Raw genomic sequence first — 9,185 nt, 5'->3', positions numbered from 1 at the left:
AAGTAGAAACTAGTTGAAAATTTGCCAGTTAGCAAAAATGCTAAAGTTGTCCATGATGAGATTTTAACAAGCAAACTTTGGGTTGCTAGACATTTACATTATACACCCACCCATCTACCACGACCAGACCAACCACTCACCTTTTCTTTTTTGCCTTAAGTAACTTTCTGTCTTGCATAACTATACTAAACATAACATGTCATACTAATTTGAGTGACCCAGATTTACATTTACGACGTTACGTCTAGTCTATGAGACCAGGCTAGTCATAAGAGTTGCTTCATGTTCACAGATGGCATGTTTTTCATTACATCTGAAATGTTTGGTCGGCCTAATTTACTTGAATACTTCAAGTCTTCAATTTACTTGAAATGATATGATACAATGTTGTATTTGGGCAATAAGACGTGGGTGGGTGTGGTATATGGACAATATACCATGGCTAGGGGCTGTTCTTATGCACAACGTGGTATATTGGCCATATACAGCACCACAAACACCCGAGGTGCCTTATTGCTATTATAAACTGGTTACCAACATAATTTGAGCAGTAAAAATAAAAATGTTTTGTCATACCCCTGGTATACTATCTGAAATAGCAGGGCTTTCAGCCAATCAGCATTCAGGGCTCAAAACCATCCAGTTTCTAATATTCTATATTAATATTATAATATTACACTGACACATTTTAATAAAGTAGGCTTATCAATGAATGATTAGAATTATATTCATGCTAAAATAGGAATACAAATAAACAAAAAACCCTCGTGTGCCAAAGGTCAATGCCAGTGGCAGTGAGCCACGCATGATAAATTCCACCTTCAATATTTGAGTAAGTGAAGTCACTTGGAATCTGCAATTGACAATAAATAATAACTCCAAAAGTTAAATGAAAACATTCAATTCAAGGCACATTTAAACCGTGTTGATGTCTTCACTATTATTCTACAATGTAGAAAATAGTAAAAATAAAGAAACACACTTAAATGAGTAGGTGTCCAAACATTTGACTGGTACTGTATATATAGATCAACTCAGGACCCGTGACGTGACCCGTGAGTGTCCGCCCTGAGATTGGAAGGTTGTGAGTTCAACCCCCTGCCGAGTCTTCGCTTGGTACTCAACATTAAGGAGATAATGTAGATTGGAAGAAAGGCCCTGCAATAGGCTAGCGTCCTGTCTAGGCTGTGCACTTGTACATCAAGCTGCCTCATGCTACAGAAACAGGAGATAAGGCATGAGCCTATATGAGCCGCTCTCCAACAGGCCAAGGCTACATACCTACATACCTATGCTAACTATGGCCCCTGCTACATTGTTTACGATGAAATTATGTCAATGATTTGACTTCCTAAAAACAGCAGTGTGCCTGACTGCTTAGCTACTGAATATGTGATGCTCCATAACATTGGCAATTAACTAACCTGTTCTTGGCAATACTTTCTTCGTTCTCTATTCAGCAAAAAGTGTAAGTTATAAATGTCAGTGTCCAGTTGCAGGTGGACATGGACATTAGCCAAAAAACTAAGAATATTTAGAAAGATATTAAATCCACATTTTGTATTGAGTAAGAAATGCCGCTTGCATGTTTCTAGATAGATCTCTGTTTCGGTCGCACTGTGTGACAGTTATCACAGCTACAAAATTGACTATATCGTAAACATTCATGAATAAAATATAAAAAAACTTCTTGGTCTTAATTTAAGGTAAGGCATAAGGTTAGCAGTGTAGTTAAGGTAAGGTTTAAAATCCGATTGTATCAAGATAAATTATAAATAGGCGGGGTTTAGACATTATCATGACTTTGTGGCTGTGGTAACTAGTGATGACCCTGTGTGACACGCTATCATTTACATGTGGTTGCGGGTGTATCGCATAGACATGACTAGTTCCTGCAAAGATGTTGGGAAATGCAAGATGCCAAGCAGCTAAAATCGGAGGGAACTCTTCACCTGATGGAAAACGTGGATTTAATATCTTTCTGAATATTTTCATTTTTTTGTTTTGTTTTGAGAACCACCTGTAAATGGACATTTATAAGATACACTTTATAACAAATAGAGAAAAAAGAACACCAAGAACAGGTTAGTTGAAAAATTCCTTGCGAGGCTTTCCATAGCAAATCTGCAACGGGTATTTGTATTTATTATGGATCCTCATAAGCTGCTGCAGCTACTTCTCCTGGGGTCCAGCAAAATTAAGGAAGTTTATACAATTTAAAAAACATTACAATACAAGGCAAAGGGTGGCTACTTTGAAGAATCTCAAATATAAAATATTTTGATTTGTTTAACACTTTTTTTGCTTAATACATGATTCCATGTGTTATTTCATAGTTGATGTTTTTACTACTATGCTACAATGTAGAAAATTGTCAAAAATAAAATTTAAAAAACCTTTAATGAGTAGGTGTGTCCAAACTTTTAACTGATTGTAGGTAGGCTAACTGAAATGTAAATCCTCCTAGCTAGCTGGCTAACGTTAGCTAGCTATTAGCTGGCTCCTGAATGAGTAATGAGATTTGTTGAAATACCATCCTGTATTAGTAAAAAAAACATCTTAATGCAATATACATGCTCTCTGATGTGTCTTCGTCATTATAGGTTTTACATTGGAGCTAAAAATGAAAATCCATTTTCTTTGACAAAATAACAATCTTACAGTACTGTATAGTGAGCTGTTTAATGATATTTCACAATTTTACAGTGTATTGACACCTCTGAAACACCAACTGAAACACCATCTGATAGGCTCAACGCTCAGTATGGGTTTCACATTGTCGATAAAGAGGAAAATCAACCCAAATGGTCTTTGGCACGTTGGGTGTGGCTTCTGCATTGGATTTTTGCTCTCATTTAGTCTATTACAACACTGCTGTTCACTTGTGTATGAGGACCTCTAGTGGTATACATTGGTACTGTTCCATTCGAAGTTGGCTTGTTCAGTAATTTGAAATTAGAACATAAAAAAACTCATGGGGGAATGAAAACCTTATAGAATATGTACGTCTCCCAAGTCATTATATATTTGGAACTAGGGGATCATAAAAGCATAATAATATCATAAAACACTTTATACTGTTTTGATGGAAATCATTTATCTTAATAAATAGGTTGACAGTTTACCAATATGAATCAATAAAAACGATAGGATGGTTGATCAATAAGACGACACGTACTTTTTAATCAAGCTATTAATTTATAATTCCAGTGACAAAGTTATTGACGCTAAAATAAAGTGTAATTTAATTAAAATAGTGATTTGTTTCTCAGTAAGCCGTTGAAACACAAAGCAGATGACAATGTTCAATGTTGTTAAATGTGCAGTGTGTTCAATCAAGGAAGAATGTCTTGACAGAAGAAAACGGGGGGAAAAGCAAAAGTATCCTATTGACTGAAGCATGTAGATCCAGCCATTTCACACGCACTGACGCAATCTCCCTCCGCCACTGTTGAAATCAATATAATTTGACAGACTTCTCCACATAGCCTCCTAGGGGAACATTCGTCGACAAGGTAGCCAGCCCAGTGGTCAGAGCGTTGGGCTGGATCGAATCCCCGAGCTGACAAGGTACACATCTGTCGGTTCTGCCCCTGAGCAACACTGTTCCCCGGGCGCCGAAGACGTGTATGTCGATTACAGCAGACCCACTGGGTTAAATGCGGAAGACACATTTCTGTTGAATGCATTCAGTTGTGCAACTGACTCGGGATCATTCTTTCCCAGGCTGACACGATAGCTGTCGCCAGTCTTTGACTGATAAAGCGTTATAGCTACAAACTCAAAATGGTGAGCTGTTTGGCGAGCTATCTACACTCTTTTGCGAAACTTCGCTTGATAACTATTTATTGATTTTTATATGAATTAGACGCACGCTTGCTAGTTAGCTAAATAACAAGTTAGTAAACGTTAGCATTTATTGTGAGCAAAACTATGGGGGACATGCTTCATTATTTAGTTTTGTATAAACATAAGGACATTTTTGTTAACAAAACAAAAATATGGAAAGTGTCGGTCACATGTTTCATGAGCTGAAAAAAAACGATCTCCGAAATTTTCCATATGCCCAAAGTTTATTTCTCTCAAATTTGGTGCGCAAATGTGTTTACATCCCTGTTAATGAGCATTTCTCCTTTGCCAAGATAATCCCTCCACCTGACAGGTGTGGCATATCAAGAAGCTGATTAAACAGCATGATCATTACACAGGTGGGGACAAAAGGACACTCTGTAGTTTTATCACACAATGCCACAGATGTCTTAAGTTTTGAAGCGCGCTGCAATTGTCATGCTGGTTACAGGGATGTAACCCTGTGTAATGCTGTTTCCAGATAATGTCATGTTCTTTTCTCTATCATAAGGCTAATCCAATGTGGTTTTAGAGAATTTGGCAGTACGTCCAACTGGCCTCAACTGGTAAAAGTGAATAAGGTTCTTCATGGGGCCATCGCTATGAACAGATATACATCTCAGTCCATCAGCTAAGGGGTTGTCTATTTTGCGGGCAATGGTAAAGTACTTAAGTAAAAATAAGTAATTTTGGGGTATCTTTACTTTTACTCCACTACATTCTTATAGAAAATATACATTTTCCCTGACATCCATAAGTACTCGTTACATTTTGAATGCTTAGCAGGACAGGAAAATGGTCCAACTCACACGTCCCAGGTTATCCCTACAGCCTCTATGGTGGACTCACTAAACAGGCATGTCTTATTTGTAAACTGTCTTGAGTGTTGGAGTGTGCCCCTGTTATCCGTAATTAAAATAAAATAAAAAGAATGGTGTCTTCTGGTTTATTACTATAATAATATTTTAAATGTATTTATACTTTTAATACTTATGCATATTTTAGCAATTACATTTACTTTTTTTTATACTGAAGTACATTTTAAAACTAAATACTTAAGACTTCTACTCAAATAGCATTTTACTGGGTGACCTTCACTTTTACTTGAATAATTTTCTATTTGTAACATTTCTACCGAAATTGCCCTAAAAAGAAATACTTTACCCAAGTTCCCATTGACATATCATAGTTCTTCAGATCCCCTAACAATACAGTTTTCAGGTTCATCTGAACCACTTTATTATGAAATGACACATCCATTCCTGGAACCTGAATCCAAAAGTGAGCCACCGATGGACAGTACCAGAACATATGCTCGCTTTATTGACTTTGTTTCCTTGTGGCAGTCTGCACAAGGCTGACTGTTCAATGCCCCCGATACACTGAGTGGACACCTTTCTAATATTGAGCTGCACCCCCTTTTGCCCTCAGAACAGCCTCAATTCGTCAGGTCATGGACGACAAGGTGTCACGAGCATTTCATGTAGATGCTGGCCCCATGTTGACTCCAATGATTCGCACAGTTATGTCAAGTTGGCTGAATGTCCTTTGTCTGGTGGACCATTCTTGATACACATGGGGAAACTGTTGCGCGTGGAAAAACCCAGCAGTGTTGCAGTTCTTGATACACTCAAACCGGCATGACTGGTACCTACTACCATGCCCCATTCAAAGGCACTTAAATCTTGCCCATTCACCCTCTGAATAACGCACAAGCCATTTCTCAATTGTCTCGAGGCTTAAAAATCCTTCCTGTCTCCTCCCCTACTTCTACCCTGATTTGAAATGGATTTAACTGGTGTCATCAACGGATCCTAATTTTCACCTTGTCAGTCTGTCATGGAAAGAACAGAAGTTCCTAAATGTTTTGTACATTTTTGTAACCAGTATGTTATATAATAGCTTAAATTGAAACAAATGGATAGACGTGTCATCTGTTTCCTACGTCCGTTCATAGACCCGAGGTATTTGGATATCAAAGACCTGTTCCCAACTCACTTATTTCATACGGCATTGTTTTCAAACGTTTTGACTTCAAGTAAAACTAATATATTTATACAAATCATTTTCAGCCATTTGATTTTTTTAATGGACTAATTATTTAATTGACTCGCAATTTTGTGGCAGAGCTGTGACGAGTTGGTTATAATTTGGTGTTGTGTACACCTCCATAAACAGTTAGTTGCTTGTGTGACAATTTTTACTTAACTTGTTTACAATGTCCTTCATATTATTCCCTTGTACATTTTCTTCCAAGAATAGTTTTTTTTCTCTAGCAGTACATTGAAGTTGAACCATATTTGCTATAATATTAGATCAGACTTTTCTGGAGGATGAAATTGAAATGTATAGAAAGGAGAATACTTTAAACAGAGAGTCATTGTCAATCCACGACAATGTCAGGTTTTAATCTGTAGAAAGGCAAAAAGGCCGTGTTGCCCAGCAACAGCCCCAAAACACCACCTCTCTAGAGGAGATCTGCATGGGGGAATGGGCCAAAATACCAGCAACCGTGTGAAACGTTTGACCTCTGTCATTGCCAACAAAGGGTATATAACAAAATATTGAAGTATTTGGTCAATAACAAAAGTTTATTTTCCATAATTTGCAAATAAATTAATTAAAAATCCTACAATGTGATTTTCTGGATTTTTTTATAATTTTGTCTGTCATAGTTGAAGTGTACCTATGATAAATTACAGGCCGCTCATCTTTTTAAGTGATAAAACTTGCACAATTGGTGGCTGACTAAATTATTTTTTGCCCCACTGTATGATCTAAATTGATATTGTTTAAAGATGTTATCTTTTCATATTTATGCAAACCTGTCTAAAACAAAATTTAAGAATGAGAGTACTGTATGTTGAAGGCTAGGCGCAAATAATTGAACTGCTCACAAAGGTATGTCTTATGCAGATCACATTTACCATCCCTTACCTCTTCAATGACTCCCATAGGCCTCTACACTGGACAAGGTGAAGGAAAACCATAATCAGATTTTTTTTTTTTCCACCACAAAAAAAGCATCCCGGAGACGCCTCTTCACTGTTGACCTTGAGACTGGTGTTTTGCGGGTACTATTTTAATGAAGCTGCCAGTTCAGGACTTGTGAGGCGTCTGTTGTTCAAACTAGAAACTCTAATGAACTTGTCCTCTTGCTCAGTTGTGCACCAAGGCCTCCCACTCTTTCTATTCTGGTTAGAGTTTTATGTTCTGTGATGAGTAGTACACAGCGTTGTACCAGATCTTCAGTTTCATGGTAATTTCTCGCATGGAATAGCCTTCATTTCTGTACACACCGGGATCTGCTGGCTAGTTTACAATGTATGGACTTCTAGAAAGTTCTCATATCAAAAAGGAGGACCAAGGCACTTTTCATATACTTGAGTACTCCCTGACGAAGGCCATGCAGCCGAAACCCATCCGTTTAAAAAAAACTTTGTTTCCATTGAACATGCCATACAAATAGGCATTTTAATTCATTATTTGAATAGTGCCTTTAGTCCTCCTTTCACCAAAGAGCACACTGTCTACCAAAACCTACTATTGTGTACCTTAGCGGCACTTCACGTCCTCAAGTGGTCAACGTCCTGGTCCTCTGCTGACATGCCACACCCCCTCCCATTGCACTGTATGTCTTAGCACATTTTAAAACAACTGCTGTAGAGCTGTGAACTCGCTCCTTTCATATTGAGCATCTGTCGACTCAAAGATCTATTTGCATAAATAGTTAATTGATTTACTATTGACCTCCAGTGAGTTTTATTGTTGAGATTTATCCTAAATCGAAGAGGGATAATTGGATTCAGCATAAAGACAAATTCTTACTCGTAGGCCTAACTATTGGCTACATAAAATAAATATAGGCACAGAATTGACCAAACAGTTCCATATATCTTTAATAGATTGAATTGAAATATGTATCAATACTTGTCATTTTATAAATGTTAACACGTTGCCCCTGGATTCCCCCCCCATGTTGATTTTAGGTCCTTTAGCCATCGTTGGGAGACCACAAGCATTTTAGAATGTCCCACACTACTTCTGTGAATGGAATTTTGGGTAATTGTTTTATTCTTCACAGATCTGCCATTACTGACAAGGCTCCTGTGTGCTCATTGAGGGTCTGTAAAGAATGAGTTGTAGAATGTCCGTCAGTCATATGTAAGGCTTCTTCTCCTGGTGACGTCTGCAGCCCAATTAAACACTGCTTTATATATGTCCCCCTTAACCCTCTGGCCTCTCTCCAAACTGAACCCGTCTCATCCCTGGTTTGCCCATGAACTTCGTGCTCTGAAACAAGCCGGCTGGAACCTGAGCAGGAAGCCTGGGCTCAAACTCCACCTACAGAGATGGCCTCGGTGCTGCCAGGTCCATCTACTTCAACAGCTCCAATAAGAACCCCCAGACTCTTATTCCCCACTGTCAAGAAACTACTTCAGCCCTGTGACCACACCTTATCTACTCTCTTGACTGAACTCTGCAACTCCTTCCTTCAGTTTTTTCAAGGACAAGATTAAACTAATCACTGCCTCAAATCTGCCTCAACCTCAACTGTTACCCGACTCTCCATATTCAGCTCCCTATTGACTCGACATGTCACCCAGGACGACAACCTGCTCCCAGGATCCTCTCATCAAAGCCTGCCTGCTCTCTGTCCACACCATCAACCTCTCCCTCGCCCATGGAGCTGTCCCGTCCATGTACAAAACAGCTGCAGTCACTCCCACCCTAAAGAAGCCCGGACTAGATACCTCCATCCTCAATGACTATCGTCTCATCTCCAACCTCTTCCTCGCTAAAACACTTGAAAAGGCCAGCTGCCTCTCCACTACAAACCCACCTCCTGAACAATAACCTATTTGAACCCATCCAGTCTGAATTCTGCCCGTCAGTCATCAATGACCTAACATCCTGATTTGTCTTTGACAAGGTGAGCCAACAAGTCCTGGTCATCAGGCTAGCGGGTCTGGGTGCTGAGGGCACTCTCCTGGCTACAATAACCAGACCCACTACATCTCCCTCAATGGCCATACCTCACACAGCTGCAGTTACACAGGGTGTCACCCAGGGCCCTGTGCTGGGCCCCTTACTCTTCATCTACATCCTCCCCCTTGTCCAGATAATCACTTCAACATCCAGTTGCCATAAATTGTTAACCTAACCATTGATGATACCATTGTCTCTGCCTCAACCCAGGTGTTATCCTGGACGGCACCCTCCTTCCACCACTACATCTGTCGCTGAAACCCATATTCAAGCATGTATCATCTCCCGTCGTGCCTACTGCAACTCACTAATCTCCAGGCATCAACGCAAGCTCCCCCCATAAGCTC

The sequence above is a fragment of the Oncorhynchus masou genome, chromosome 21 (assembly GCF_036934945.1).
Source record: "Oncorhynchus masou masou isolate Uvic2021 chromosome 21, UVic_Omas_1.1, whole genome shotgun sequence".
Lineage (NCBI taxonomy): Eukaryota > Metazoa > Chordata > Actinopteri > Salmoniformes > Salmonidae > Oncorhynchus > Oncorhynchus masou.
The sequence above is the reverse complement of the archived record's forward strand: the minus strand, read 5'-3'. Positions refer to the sequence as shown.